Source organism: Meles meles, chromosome 8 (genome assembly GCF_922984935.1).
Source record: "Meles meles chromosome 8, mMelMel3.1 paternal haplotype, whole genome shotgun sequence".
Lineage (NCBI taxonomy): Eukaryota > Metazoa > Chordata > Mammalia > Carnivora > Mustelidae > Meles > Meles meles.
The window spans coordinates 36,656,290-36,672,602 of record NC_060073.1 but is presented as its reverse complement, the minus strand read 5'-3'; the positions used below and the strand labels follow the sequence as shown (position 1 = coordinate 36,672,602).

The window sequence follows — 16,313 nt, the reverse complement described above, 5'->3', positions numbered from 1 at the left end:
TGGTAGGAATTGGTAGGTAAAACAAAAGACTACTTGTGGCCCTGTGAAGGGAAAAAGATGTCTATCTAATTCTAAAAATGTGTTGAGGAGGGGGGAAAATGGCTCATTGAGCACACAGGTAGCAACACTGAAATATCTGGGGAGGAAGAAAACATCCTCAGGTGAAATAAGATACCTGCTATTTAGGAATTACTGAAAAGAAACAATTCTTATACTAAATATATCAATTATCAGCCAATGGAATATGTTCATGGGTGACAACATTCTCAAGTAGAAATTATTATCAGAAATTATCAGTTAATTAACTGAGCAAGTGAGAGGGAGAATGCCACTGCTGAACCCCTTAGCCTTCCAATTTCTCATGTATTCATCCTGAAAACTCAATATGTTCCTCGCTGAGAGTAACATATGGGATGACTAAATCTTCAGTATTAATTCTAAGCCATTTTTTTTTTCTCTCCACTATCCCAGGATACAAAAGACAGCTGAGAACAAAGTCAGAGCATAAAAAACATAGCCTTTCTCTCCTAGGCTCAGATAACAGACTTGTAGCCAAATGGAATTTTACCAAACTTTCTAAAATGAGTAACATTGTGTGAGCACTGTTCCCTTGGGAACTGTGTAAAAATGAGATGTCTATCTCAAAGTGTTCTCCAAGAAAAACCCTAAAAGAAATGGGCATTTGTCTTGACCTAGAGACAACTGCAGAAAATTACGAACACCTAAGAATAGCTTAAACTAAAAACCTTGAATTTTTCCCAAATGTGATAATAAAAAAGATATGAAAATGTATTGAATGCCAATTATTCATTCTTTCAACAACATTTATTGACTGTGTATAAGGTGCCAAGAACTATGCCAGATGCTTTCACATAAACTGCATAATTTGGTCAGGAACTGTAGAGTACAGATTACCTTATAGATAAATGGCTTATCTGAAAAGTCACACAACTAATAGGGCTTATTTTATTCAAGAAATATTTATTAAGGGTTTACTACATGCCAACAATTTCCATGCACTGAGGTGTGTCATTAACTTTTGGAGGGCCAAGGATGAGAGTACAAATTGAAGCCCCTATATCATATGTCTATATATTTAAAATTATAAACAGTGATTTGCTGGATCCAGCTTTTCTTAGCTCAGAAGAGCCAACTATATTTATCTCTTCCCAAATTCACATTCAGTAATGTTGCATTGTACCTTGAAATTGGCCATGGCAGGAGCATTTATACACCTAAACAAATGGCAAATGCTACAAATTGGGTGGTGATGGGTGGTGTTTTCAGGGAGCATCTTGTTGAACTCTTACCAGAATACCACTGCTTATAATAATCTGACTGTTGAACAAAATGTTTTATCCCCCAACCTTGAAAAATACACCTAGAAGTCCAAGTTTGGACTTAGGATTCCCAGACACCATATTATACTATATGCTAACCAACTAGAATTTAAATAAAAACTTGAAGCAACGACCACACACACACACACACACACACACATACAATTCCCAGATATCTTGTTGTTCCATACCAGAATTTGGGAAGGGAGGGAAAGCCAGTCCCCAGACTGTAGCTCCCAGCCTGCAGCCCGAGAGCCACAGACCCCTCCACTTTTCATTCTACCCCAGTTTCACCCTGCACAGGGAGAGAGACAGTGTGGATACTCCAGAATACACATCCACGCTTCATCTATCCATACACCTACACACATACACCGCCACCCCTGGCTCATCCCACTGGCCTCAGTGTGTATATACCAGGGCAGTAGTACAACCTCCATGGCCTAGAGAAAGAGAAGAGGTCACTCACAGAACCTAGAAGAAGACCCAAGTCTTTGCAGGTCTGAAATTTAAGGGCCTGGGCTTTAGAGCATTAACTAGGATGAAGGGATGGTGAAGGCTCTGGGTGGATCCCTTGGTCTCACAGATGGATCACACATGGTACAGATGAAGGAGTGCCAAAGTAGAGACCCCTAAAACACAGGGCACTATTGCCTATTCTAAGAATGGTACAAAATACAGAAGTCCCAAAGTCCTCATGGAGTTCATGTTTCACTAAGAGGAAATATAACAGTTTAAGTATTTAAAACATATTATTTCCAAGATCAAATTGGCTATATTATGACCACTTTTTTTCAGCCCAAGTCAAAAAAAATTAATATTTATCATTTGTTGACAGCTTACTATTTACTCAGAAATTACTAAATTCTTGGAAATTGAATGACTAAAAACTCAGAGCCTAGTTATTGCTTTTATTTTTAAAAAATTTATTTATTTATTTTTAACTTAGAGTTCTAAATTTTTTTAAAATTTAAATTCAATTACTTAACATAATTGTTGGACCCTATTGACTAGTATTTTGACGAAAAATTTTGCATCTGTGCTCATCAGGGATATTGGTCTGTAATTCTCCTTTCCAATGGGGTCTTTGTCTCATTTGGGGATTAAGGTAATGTTGGCCTCATAGAAAGAGTTTGAAATTTTTCCTTCCATTTCTATTTTTTGAAATAGTTTCAGAAGAATGGGTATTAATTCTTCTTAAATATTTGCTAAAATTCACCTGGGCAGCCATCTGACCCTTAGCTCCTATTTTTTGGGAGGTTTCTGATTACTGCTTCAATTTCCTTGCTGGTTATGGGTCTGTTCAGGTTTTCTATTTCTTCCTGGTTCAGTTTTGGTCGTTTATACATCTCTAGGGATGCATCCATTTCTTCCAGATTGTCAGATTTGTTGGCATATAGTAGCTCATACTATGTTCTAATACTTGTTTGTATTTCTTCAGTGTTGGTTGTAATCTCTCCTCTTTCATTCATGATTTCATATTTTTAATTATCTAATCTTTATTATTTATCTTCTCCTGCTGAGTTTAGGCATTATTCACTGCTCTTTCTTGAGCTCCTTTTGGTGTTAGGTTAGCTTGTGTATTTGAGACCTTTCTTGTTCTTGAGAAACACTTGTATTGCTATGTACTTCCCTCTTAAGACTGTCTTTGCTGTATCCTAAACATTTTGAACAATTGTGTTTTCATTTTCATTTGTTTACATTATTTTTCTAGAATTCTTCTTTAATTTCCTGATTGACCCATCCAATCTTTAAGAGGATGCTCTTTAGCCTCCATGTTTTTTAGTTCTTTCCAAATTTCCTCTTGGGTTGAGTTCCAGTTTCAAAGCAGTGTGGTCCAAAAATATGCAGGGAATGATCCCAATCTTTTGGTACTAGTCAAGACCTGATTTGTGACCCAGGATGTGAACTTCTGAGAATGACTCATGTGCACTCAAGAAGAATGTGTATTCTATTGCTCTGGGATGGAATGTCTGTGAAGTCCATCTGGTTCAGTGTGTCATTCAAAGTCCTTATTTCCTTGTTGATCTTCTGCTTAAATGATCTGTCCATTGCAGTGAAGGGGTATTAAAGTCCCCCACTATTATTTTATTATTATCAGTATGTTTCTTTAATTATGTTATGAAGTGGTTTATATAATTTGTTGCTTACATGTCAGGGGCATAAATATTTATAATTGTTAGCTTTTCTTGCTGACTAACCCTTTAAGTATGATATAGTTTCCTTCCTCATCTCTTATTACAGTCTTTGGTTTAAAATCTAATTTGTCTGATATAAGAATTGCCATCCCAACTTTCTTTTGATGTCTATTAGAATGATAAACGTTTTTCTAGCACCCTCATTTTAAATCTTGAGGTGTCTTTGGGTCTAAAATGAGTATCTTGTGCTTTTTTTATCCAGTCTGATACCCTGTGTCTTTTGATTTAGTGCCATTGTATTATCTGTAAAGTGTCCATTTTGGTATATTGTCTCTGTTCCTTTCTGGTCTATGTTACCTTTGGACTCTCTCTTTGCTTAGAGGATCCCTTTTAACATTTCTTGTAGGGCTGGTTTGGTGATCACAAATCCTTTTAATTTCTGTTTGTCCTGGAAGCTTTTTATCTCTCCTTCTATTTTCAGTGATATCCTAGCTGGTTAAAGCATTCTTGGCTGCATATTTTTCTCATTTAGCACCCTGAATATATCATGCCAGTCCTTTCTGGCCCCAGGTCTCTATGGATAGGTCTTCTGCCATTCTAATGTTTCCACCCTTGAATTACAGACCTCTTGTCCTGAGCTGCTTTAAAGATTTTCTCTTTGTGTCTGAGATTTGCAAGTTTACCTATTATATGTTAAGGTATTGACCTATTTTTATTGATTTTGGGGGGAGTTCTCTGTGCCTCCTGGACTTTGAAGCCTATTTCCTTCCCCAGATCAGGGAAGTCTTCTGCTATAATTTGCTCCAATATACCTTCTGTCTTTGTCTCTCTCTGTGTGTCTCTTTCCTCTTCTTCTGAGATCCCAATTATTGTAGTATTGTTTTGCTTTATGGTATCACTTATCTCTCAAATTCTCCCCTCATGATCCAGTAGTTGTTTATATCTCTTTTCCTCGGCTTCTTTATTTTCTATAATTTGGCCTTCTATGTTACTAATTTTCTCTTCTGCCTCACTTATCTTAGAAGTTAGAGCCTCCATTTTTTATTGCATTTCATTAATAGCCTTTTTTATTTCAACTTGGTTAGATTTTAATTCTTTTATTTCTCCAGAAAGGGATTCTCTAGTGTCTTCTATGCTTCTTCAAACCCAGCTAGTATCTTTATAATCATTTGGAACTTTAGCTCGGACATCTTACTAGTGTCCATACTCTTTAGGTCTCTGGCAGTCAGTATTTCTTCTTGTTCTCTCTTTTGAGGTGAGTTTTTCCATCTTGTCATTCTGTCTAGAGAAGAATAGATGAATGAAAGAACAAAATACTAAAATGGCAAAAATGACCCCAGAGAAATATGCACTAAACAAATTAAAAAGGATGCAAAACCAAAAGAAAGAAAGAAAGACAAAGAGAATATAATCAAACAGGTGAATACAATAAAGCAACACACTGGATTCTGTGTGTATTCTGATCTGTTTTTTAGAAAACTAGATCCCAAAATTGTAAAGAAAGAAAAACTTACATATGTACAAAAATAAAATTAAATACAATGAAAGGATAGACTACAACTGTAAAAATGAAAATCAAAAGACAAGGAAAAAACAAAAGAGAAAGGAACAACAATAAAAAGGAAGGGATATAAACAGACATGTGACTAGAACAGAGCAATACACTATCTCCTGAGTGTATTTTGATCACTTTGTTAGAAGAAACTACATCTCAAAATTGTAAAGAAAGAAAAATTTATATATACAAAAAAATTTAAATACATTGGGAAGATAGAATGTAACTTCAAAGATGAAAATTAAAAAAGAGATTAAAAGAACAAAACAAAAAACCTAAACAAGCAAAAAAAATAAATAAATAAAAATAAAATTTTAAAAAAGGAAGAAAAAAGAGAATATGATCAGATAGGTGAATAGAACAGAGCCATACACTAGATTCTGGGTATATTTTGGTCTGCTTGAAGAAACTGCACCCAAAGTTGTAAAGAAAGAAAAACATATGTGTGTGGGGTGTGTGTGTGTGTGTGTGTGTGTGTGTGTGTATGTACATATATATATATATATAATTAAATACAATGAAGGGATAGAATGTAAATGAAAAAAATGAATATTAAAAATATTTTTAGGGGCACCTGGGTGGCTCAGTGGGTTAAGCCTCTGCCTTTGGCTCAGGTCATGATCCCAGGGTCCTGGGATCGACCCCCGCATCGAGCTCTCTGCTCCATGGGGAGCCTGCTTCCCCTCCTCTCTCCGTCTGCCTCTTTGCCTATTTGTGATCTCTCTCTCTGTCAATAAATAAATAAAATCTTTTAAAAAATATATTTTTAAAAAGAGTTGATAAAATAAAAAGTTGGTTGAAAAAGGAAAGAGAAAAAAATTTTTAGAAAGACTAAATGAAAGACTAAAGAATCGTGGGGGGGAAAGCCATGAATTCTATGTGCTGTATTCCCCTAGCATTGGAGTTTGCAATTCTCACTGATTGGTAAACGTGGTCTTGTCTGGATGTTTTTGCTGATCTTCTGGGGGAGGGGCCTGTTGCTTTGATTTACAGTTTTTGCATGAGCTGGAATTGCACCACCTTGCCAGGGGGCCAGGCTAAATAATCTGCTCAGGTTTGCTCCCTGAATGTTTTCTGCATAGCTTTAGAGGATGAGAATGAAGATGGCAGCCACCCAATCTCTAGCCCCAGAGCCGAAAGCTCATGGCCCCACTCCTCAGTGCACCCTCAGAGAAAAGCAATCACTCCTGTCTCCCTGGCCTCTGGCTGCACTCCGTGCTCACCCAGCCTGTGACTGAGCATTTCTATCTCACACACAAGACCTTGTTTCAAGTCTCCAAACCCTGCACACTCCTGTGGTGTGCTCCTGCACCACTCCTCCTGGAGGAAGAAGAAGGGGTCTCACTGGTTCAGTGTTTGTTGGGCCCCTGCTCGGAAAGCAGTCACCCAACTCTGCCATGGTTTGAGGACTGTGCTGAGAGCCCACTCCTGGGATCACTCTACAGCCAGCTCCCCACTCTGATGCCTGGAAGCTCTGCTGTACACAGCTACCTCCAGTCTGCCTGTGACCCGAAGGATCCTGAGACCACACTGTCCCACCTATGATTCTGCCCCCACCTTGCCACCTGAACACCTTTCAGGCAGGGGTGTCCCTCACCGGAGCAGACTTCTAACTAAAAGCTCTGATTGTGCGCTCCACTGCTCTATCAGTTTCCAGTAACCAGCTTGTGGAGGCTCCCTCCCCTTACGGTCTTCCCATATATCACCTTGATTCACTTCTCCCACCTCCTACCTTGCAGAAAGTGGTCATTTTTCTACCTGTGGAGTTGCACTTATTCTTTTCTTCATCTCTGGTCGAGTTGCCAGGTGTTCAGAAGGACTTGATAGCTATCTAGCTGAATTCCTGGGACCAGAAGAAACTCAAGACTCCTACTCCTCTGCCATCTTCTAGCCACTGATTTTAGTTAGCAAAATGATTCCTTTTATTTAGCATCACAGTATTTGTTATGGGGCAGACTTGGGACAGCTTTCCACTCAAGACAAATGTTCTTATAACCTACCTGGGTGAATCCTTTTGCAAATTCCAGAATGGGCTTGCTCTTTACTCATGAGACCTGTCAGCGTGGGTGATAAAAACACTTTTGTTATTTATCTGAGGATTAGGACCATGTGGGCACCAAGAACTGGTTATTCCTTGTTTAACAGGACACTGCTCGGTTTCACATTTTTATAGTAAACACTTCAGTATAGGCCAAAAACAAACAAACAAAAAAACAATAATTATATTTGGGAAAAGGAATCCAAAAGAAGGAGAAGAGAGACTTATTTTCATTTAATCTTTCTACATATATTTTTTTAATAATGTGAGGATAATTGGATTATGGGCCTTGGTTTCCTTCTTTATATAAAATTATAAATCATTATAGTCTTTTTTAAAAAAGATATTATTTATTTATTGGTGAGAGAGTGCAGAGCAAGAGAGAGAGAGAACAAGAGCAGGGGCAGGGGGCAGCAGCAGAAGGGAAGGGAGAAACAGAAGCAGACTCCCCACTGAGCAGGGAATCCAATGGCGGGCTTGATTCTAGGACATTGCGATCATAACCTGAGCTGCAGATGAACGCTTAACTGACTGAACCACCCAGGTGCCCCAGTCTTTTTCATATCATTAAAACACTTTTTGAGCTTTTTAAACTTTTTGAAAATGACTGAAATTTAAACAAAAAGAATGATGCTATATATCAACTGCTTATATGGTAAATATTTTTCATAAATCCTGCTGTTTTTCATTCTTCCAAATAGGAAATTGTGTAAGCTGCAGAATTTCTCCATAGGTCCTAGATTTCACTGAAGCTAATGAGTCCTGCCATCTGTAATAACTTCTTAAGCTCAGGACAACTCCCTGAGCATCACCATATGTTAAATATAACACAATGTACGTCTGCCGCCGCTGAAGTCACCAGGCTTTCTCCCCCGGAAACAGCACCCACCTTCAGATCTCTGAGTGGGATCGTGCTCAGTCCCATCCAGTCTTTCTGCAGAGGCAATATTGAAGAAGGCTTTCAAAAGAAATCCAGAGCCACTTTTGTTGGTTCACGCTCCTCATATATTTCCATGTTTCTCCTGTGTAATACACTGGCTGTACTTAAGTTCAACTCACTGCACTCGACATGCACTTAATTTTAAGAATAATCTTAGACTCTCAATCTCACAAAACAAACTGAGGGTTGCTGAGAGGAAGGGGGTAGGGAGAGGGTGGTTGAGTTATGGACATTGGGGAGGGTATGTGCTATGGTGAGTGCTGTGAAGTGTGTAAGCCCGACGATTCACAGACCTGTACCCCTGGAGCTAATAATACATTATATGTTAATAAAAAATAAAAAAATTTTAAAAAAAGAATAATCTTCTTAAATCTGAAAAAAGAAAGAAGGAAAGAAACAGTTGGGCCAAGTGTCAACAGTTCTGGGTCTGGAACCAAATGCTACCTCTTGCACATTTGGTCACCACTTGTGGTTCATGAACCTCTGCGATCTCGTTTCCTCCATCTAAAATCTGGACTCGTGATATGGTTCGCTACTTCCTGGATAGAACCCTAAAGAGCCATATGTGAAAGCAAGCTGAAGACTCTGAAGGAGGGACACAGATAGGAGAGAGCCCTTGAGAAATGCTCATTTATTTATTTATTTGTTAATCTTAAAGAGGCTTCTCGCAGTCAAGAGTATGATTTTTTTTGTTGGTTGTTCGTTTTCAGTGCGGGAATTCATTCTTTAGGTGTAGGATTTAGAACTAGAACTGTTTTTTTTTTTGTTTGTTTGTTTTTTGTTTTTTTTTAAAGATTTTATTTTATTTATTTGACAGAGAGAGAGATCACAAGTAGGCAGAGAGGCAGGCAGAGAGAGAGGAGGAAGCAGGCTCCCTGCGGAGCAGAGAGCCCGAAGCGGGGCTCGATCCCAGGACCCTGAGATCATGACCTGAGCCGAAGGCAGCGGCTTAATCCACTGAGCCACCCAGGAGCCCCTAGAACTAGAACTGTTGACAGGTGTGTTTGTTGTTTTGTTTGGTTTTGCTCTTCTATTAGAAGCTATGTACGTGCAACACATTTTTTCAACAACTTTCTTAAAGCTGGAGCTGAGTTTACCTAATTTATTCCAATGATGGTTATGAAAGCACAAAGTGTGAAAGAAAAATTAGTGCAATGAGTTTCTATGATGTCATCTGAATGTTTAGAACATAATTAACCCCACTGCTTCTGGCACACCTATAGGCTCAGTGGCCGTGGGTTTTAAAACGTTGGCAACATGTATGGGGGCACCTCACTTGCACATACCCTCCTCCCGTCCTTGGGGAAAAAAACAAAACAAAAAAACAAAAACAAAAAAACTGCTATTATTTTCACTGGACGCTGGGTGTCAGTAATTTGACCTGGGGACTTGGGGAAAGGAAGAAGGAAGATGGAGGAGGGAACCACACAGATGAAGAGACACCGTTTAACTTTTACTGTGAAAGGAACCGACAGGGCATCATGGAGGGAGGGGACGCTGAAGTTCTGGGAGGGGCAGTTGTCCTGGGCAGGAATCCACAGCAGAGTCTGTGGGAGAGTTGGGCTGCATTTTCTCTCTCCTGGGTTAGCTCTTTTGTTCCTGCCTGTCTTGCAGCTGTGAGAGTCCTTCAGGCAAGAAGCAACAAGTTGCTGGCTGAGACTGCTTCAGTGTCTTGTGGGTAGGGAGGTTTTGTGGGAGGAGGGCAGAGGGCTCCTGTGGCTCTCTCTGGACCTCAGTTGCCACCTGCAGATTTTCTGTTAGTGGAATCTCCCACTCTTTCAGGAACTACGACTTGAGACTTGTCTTCCAGTCCTCCTCTACACTGGGCACTCTCCATCTGAATGTCTGGCAGCCAGGCTTTGGGTCCCTGGCCCACCGCCCACCTCCGCCTTCCCTTTTGTTGTCTTCAGGCCTGTGTAATTGTGAGTCAAGTCACTGGGTAATCGGGTGCCTTCAGAAAAACCCCGTGTTCTCGGGCAGCTACTGTTCATTTCAGCTATTGCTGCCAAGAAAGGAGGGCATCAGGCTTAAGGGGACTCATCCCAACCTTCCCAGTCTCAGAAGTAGTCCAGCACCCTTCAGAGAGGCTCAAATGGAATATTCTATGGGCAAGCAAATACCATCTCACCTCTGCTGAGGTGGGAGCTGGTGGGTTCTCCCTGTTAACTGTGCATCTCAGTGTCTTTTCTCCAAGTGAGCTTGACTTTGAAAGGACTGTCACTGTGAACCAATCAGACAGGAGTCTCCTTCACTGGCTTCCACTGCTGCTGCTGGCCCAGGGTCAGGAGAACAAACAGGTGAGAGCTGCCCTACCTCCTACCAGGAAAGACTCTGAACTAAGTAAGGCAATGTTTTGCACGGAGTCCTGGTGGTTTATGGCTTTAGGCACTAATTGGTAATCGAAGGTTTTCTTTTTCTAACTGCTTCTCCTCTAGGCCATAAAAACTCTTTCTTTTTCCTTTCCCTTCCTCTATCTTCCTTCCTTCTGTCCTTCCTTTCTCCCCCCCCCCCCCCGCCTCCCCCCCACCACCACCACCTCTCTCTCTCTCTCTTTCTACCTCCAAGCTCCCTTCAGGAGTTGCTACACCTTCAGATTGGGACATCCTTCCTCATTTGCAAACCTCAGCTGTGTCTGGGGGCAGGGCTTCCGTGGAGCTGCCAGGAGCAGAAAGAAAGGCTCCCAAGTAATAGTGCTACATCACATGTCAGATGTAGGGAAACTGCGGGCAGATCAACTGGGATTTGCTGGTGACCAGAAGGCTCCCTCCCCAAAGGATGTGAGGATCAAAGCTGATGTTTTCTGTCCTTGGTCAATTTTGCATGGTTTGGTGCCTGAAGCACATCTGGGAACAGGTAGGTCTGAGCTCAACTTTGCCTTGTTGGAAGAGCTTCATGTCTGTGGATTGGTGGTGGGGGGAGCATCTAATTAGAAATCCAGGCACATGTGTCTCACAGCCATGTGGGCTGCGAAGGGTATGGTCCATCAGCATTTGGAGTAGGCTTGATTTTGGAATGCAGTGGATCTGATTGCTTCTTGGCAGCTTTCCTCTCCCAATTATGTTTGGCTTAGTCTAGTAGTCAAGTTACTTTACAGTCCCTAAGCTGATCCAGAAAGCCTACAGAGGGGACAGAAAGGATACTGTCTCAAAAGCAACTTGGTGGTGGGAAAGGGAGGGCTCTGGCTGGATTGGAAACATTCACTGAATAAGCCACAATCCAGACCAAAGAAAGGGACTGCGTATTATACCTTGACCCTCTGTTAAATCCAAAACTTAATGAAAATGCTTCTCAAGAATACTGGTCAATTAAGGCTGACATTGGTGTGCGTTTTCAGTTGTTTTTTTTTTTCCCCAAATGTAGCTCAAGAAGAGACATAACAGGTATTTTGAATTGATTTTATTATAAAACATAGGATTTCCCATAATGAATATATGTCCTGGTTCAAAGATTTAGAAATCCTAAAATCTAGACCCAGTATGCTTCATTATACCAGTCAACAAATACTTTGATATAGGAGCTTCAATCTGAATGTGGTAATTCTACCAGAATGAGGCTTTTTATAAAAAGTTTTCTTTTTTATAATTTATGAAGGAAGTGTTTACACAAAATTTGATACTTTAAACAAGGTAACAGGCAGAGTGTTAAATGTACTCACGAGAATGCAGAGTTTTTTCTAATGGCTTTGTAGAATTCATTGTCCACAGGAGTATATTCGTGAATTATTAAGTAGCTCAGCCACTTACTAAATCAAGATTAAAAAAATAAAAAACAGGTTCTAAGTTGAAGGCCCTTAGGTAGCAGGTGTAATGAGTAGAGTATGCATATATTGAAATGATACTAAAGTTCAGACACACAAACACTCAAATGCAACCTGGTCAACCTTTGCCTTACCAAATGGAAATGAGTTGAGTTTTATGATTTAAAGGTTGATATATAAAAGAATAGTAATACTTTCTAAGCCTTTATGGTGGGATGTCCGGAAAACGTCCTGTCCTATTCTTCCAGTGGTCAGATGGTGAGGTCAACTAACAACCAACAAACTTGAGACCTGGTTACTATTTTAATAGTACATTTTTGGTAAATTAGAATTATTGCCTGGGAAATTATTTAGCCACAGATTCTCCATGATGTATTTCAGTGTAGTGGTCAGGTTCCTATTTCCTCTGCTTTCAAGTCAGTTATTTCATTGTCCAAGCTCAAGATCACCTATAAAACAGCAGTGGCAGCACTGAACTCAGTGTTGATGGAGGATTAAATAATTAGTATAATCAAAAGCATTAACAGGGGGGCCAGAACATAATAAGTGCTAAATAAATGATTTTATACATACATCACACACACACACACACACACACACACACACATTCCCATACATTCTGCATGTTTCCTGCACCACCTAGAAGCAGGAGGACAGACACAGTAAGAGAATCCTGCTGTCTGATAGTAGGTCTGATGACTTACCTAAGGGAGAGGAGATGGAAATTAACAGATACTGACACTTGATAACATGAGTCTACTCTATTCTTTCCTTCTCTTACAAAAAAAATAAGTAAAAAATTATAGCCTTTTGTTTTAGGGGTCAGTAATCCAGTAGATGAATCAGGCTTCTCGGATGTACATTATTAATTTCCATTCGATTTAATTTTTATATATAGTAATTGTGGAGCTTCTACATTAACTTCTTGAGAATCCCATCCAAAACCCATGGTACAAATTAGTACAATTAGCTAGTGTTTGAGGAAATTTTGTGCTCTCTTTTATTAGAACTAAGAAATGTTTACTTTATATGTGCACAGTGAACTGGCAAACCTAGGTTTGGAGCAACCTCTCCTACTAGCCATCATTGCGAGCTTGGACAAATCACACCCAGCATCTCTGAGCTTCCATTATCCTTGCATATCTGATGAGGGCACTAAGCCCAGTGATATCATGAGTTGTTTCTTTCAGGCTCTGAGAGTTCTCATTCTAAGTTCTTTTGTTTCCAAGATCAATGCATGAAATAACTTTCAGAACTACTTTCTTGAGTTTCCAAACAGTGCTAGAGAAAACCAGCTGAAAGAACTTGAATTTATAAAATTTTTAAAAAGACAAAACCACACCCATTGCCGAAGTAGGATAATCTCTAAAACAGACAATTTAGTTGTGCCAAACAGGAGTCCCAAATAAACTTCCATAACTCTGAAGGGAAAAAATACAGTGAGTCAGTTAGGAAGGAACACACACACACACACACACACACACAAACACACACACAAGTGATGGGATTAAATTAAAAGAAATCTATCTTATCAGATTAGAATCCCCCTAACCCAAGATTTGTTTTCCAGGACAAGGAAATCTACTCCCTCCTACCCAAACCAATCTGATATTTTATAAACAAAATTATAGTTGTGAGTAAGGAGAAGCCAAATAATAATTAACTCCTAAAATAAATTAGCATTTTTGTTTTATAGGTGCCCGTTAATTTAGCAAAGAGGGCCCACTGGTAAAATATATATAATATATATATGATATATATAGAAGCTCTCTCTCTATATATATATACATACACACACACACACACACACACACACATACCTAGGAATACCTACTTTTTTCTTTTTCTCTTTTTTTCTCTTCTTCAAAGAAACACAGTGATTTATCAGATAGATACAAGTCTATGATGCTTCAACAGGGCTCAATTTTAGCAGGTCATGTGGACTAAATGGAAAAATGGATTTTAACAAGTCACACTTATGTACAAACCTATAAACTTTCAGAAATAATTTGCCTTTAAATACTGATGATTCTTGATTATTCTTTCTTTTTGAATGTTCATCACATTTGGCCCAGTAGAGCTTTAAGTAAAACAAGGTAAGTTAAAAAGGGAACCATATTCCCATTTCTCTTTGCTATTTTTTTTGGATTACTATTCACATTTATCATGAACTGAGAAAGGAATTGTGAAGAATAGAAATGACCCACAAGCTCCTTGATAGATACCCAAACAATTTAACTTGAGCAACACCCAAGTCTTTCCAGTTCTTCCACACTCTCTCCGGTGCCTGGGGCAGCTCCCATCAGCCTCTGGTCCTGACGGCACCTCCTCTCTTGAAATATCCTCCAAAGGATCTCAATTTGGCCAGGCAGGCTGGGGGAAACAGTCAGCTTCCCCTATATCTGGAAGTATGCTTTTTCCGTTCTGGTTCAAACATGTTAGATAGAACAAGGAAAGAAAGAAAAAAAGAGAGAGAAATGGAAAGCTTCTGATGCAGGTTGGAATATAATTAGTGTTGGTTGGTACAGACGTCTCTAAGGTGTGATCACTTCAACGGTAAGTGGGACCTGGACACAGTGCCATCTCTAAGTACAGAGACAATGTATATTATAGGGGAAAACAATGTATCCATTACCTATCTATGTATCAAGTTTCAAGTTTTATAAAAATCCTTTCAACCAAAACCTTTTCAAACCCATTAATGAACACATAGGAAACGAGTGGAGTCTGAAATAGGCACTGACATACATGGAACTTTGGTGATAAAAATAAATGAAAAGAATCTTTCTTCTTAATTGTCTTACTCCCTTGGAGAACTTACGATGGATTCTACTACCAGGCTACATACTACTAGGCTGATTTCCCTAGCCTCTTTCTTCTGCTGCTTATTCAGGTAATTGCAGCGTATTTTTTCATTGGATTTTTTTAAAAGATTTTATTTATTTATTTGACGGACAGAGATCACAAGTAGGCAGAGAGGCAGGCAGAGGGAGAGGAGGAAGCAGGCTCCTGCTGAGCAGAGACCCCCCCCCCCCCCCCGATGCAGGGCTCGATCCCAGGACCCTGGGACCATGACCCAAGCTGAAGTCAGAGGCTTTAACCCACTGAGCCACACAGGCGCCCCTTTTCATTGGATTTTGATGAAGATTCAATAGCCTATTGTATGTGAAGCTCTTAGCACATGATTGGCATGAAGAAGGCATTTGGTAAATGTAAAATTTTACTATTATTACTAGTAATCTTACCATCAATATAATTAACACCAGTATTCTTATTGTACAACCAAGCTAGTTATTCTTTCTTAAGACCTATAAACAGTTACCACTATTCTTCCAAACCCCCAAGGTAAAAATAAATAAATAAATAAATAAAAGTTAAAACATTTCTTTCCTCATTAAGGTACTAATTCCCTTTTTCCTTATACTAGAAATGTTATATCTGTGCTATACTGTATAACTTGAAGCCCCACATTTTGAAAGACATTTAAAACTGGAAAGTAACCATGCATCCGGAAAGGTATAGAATCAAGAGATCATATATTATAAAGAATAGTCTGGAAATGGAGTAGATTTAGAGAAGATAGGGAAGGAAGGAGACCTGTGATTTCAGTTCACTGTATCTGAAGGACTATTACCATAGAATAAATACATCCTATACTGTTTTGAAATCAGACCAGGGCCAATATGTCAAATGTATTTTAAAATGTAGCTAGGTTGGGGTGCCTGGGTGACTCAGTGGCTTAAGTGTCCTGACTCTTGATTTTGGCTCAGGTCATGATCTCAGCATTGTGGGACTGAGCCCTGCATCTGGCTCTGTGCTGGGGGTGGAGCTTGCTTGAGATTCTCTCCCTTTCCCTCTCCCTCTACCCTCCCCCCAAACATGTAGCTATGTTCTCAGTATAAAAAGAGTGAGCTTGAAAACTACATACATTTGGGGCGCCTGGGTGGCTCAGTGGGTTAAAGCCTCTGCCTTCGGCTCAGGTCATGATCCCAGGGTCCTGGGGTCGAGCCCGCATCAGGCTCTCTGCTCCGCAGGGAGCCTGCTTCCTTCTCTCTCTCTGCCTGTCTCTTTGCCTAGTTGTGATTTCTCTCTGTCAAATAAATAAAATATTAAAAAAAAAACTCCATACGTTTATCTTGTGTGTGTAGATATTCTGAGGTATTTTTGCCTTTGATTCTTGGCAAATAATTTTAGCAAGTGAATAATCCATCACTTTATAAATAGATCAGGTTAAGTATCAAAATGAATAAATAACAAGATAAACAAATTAGGATACATGCATGTATTTTTCTTCCTGCTTCTATTTGCCTGTGGACTCTCCATTATCCATGATGATATTTATTTGCTGTGAAACCAGAACTTTATCTGTCTCTCATCGTCTTGCCACCCACTGAAAAACCATAGCCCTGTACTAAGATGACTTGTTATAGCTTCATGTCTGGTAAACATATCCACATCTCCACATGGCTATCTATGGGGACAAGGAATTCATATGCATTCAGAAGCATTGATCACATCCTGTTAAGACTTCCTCAAATAGACATC

At 39.5% G+C, this 16,313-nt stretch overlaps 1 protein-coding gene across 2 annotated transcripts in view; it reads left to right on the top strand.

The window, feature by feature from the left end:
• The first annotated feature begins 10,082 nt into the window (after positions 1-10,082).
• The window catches only part of BBOX1 (gamma-butyrobetaine hydroxylase 1), a 61,882-nt gene continuing 55,651 nt past the window's right edge, over positions 10,083-16,313 (top strand). The window contains exon 1 of one of the 2 annotated variants that reach the window (XM_046017908.1): positions 10,083-10,308. The gene's annotated coding sequence lies outside the window, so the exon portion shown is untranslated. Of the gene's footprint in view, positions 10,309-10,757; positions 10,865-16,313 lie in introns of those variants that run through there. The other variant, XM_046017909.1, reaches the window with a different exon arrangement.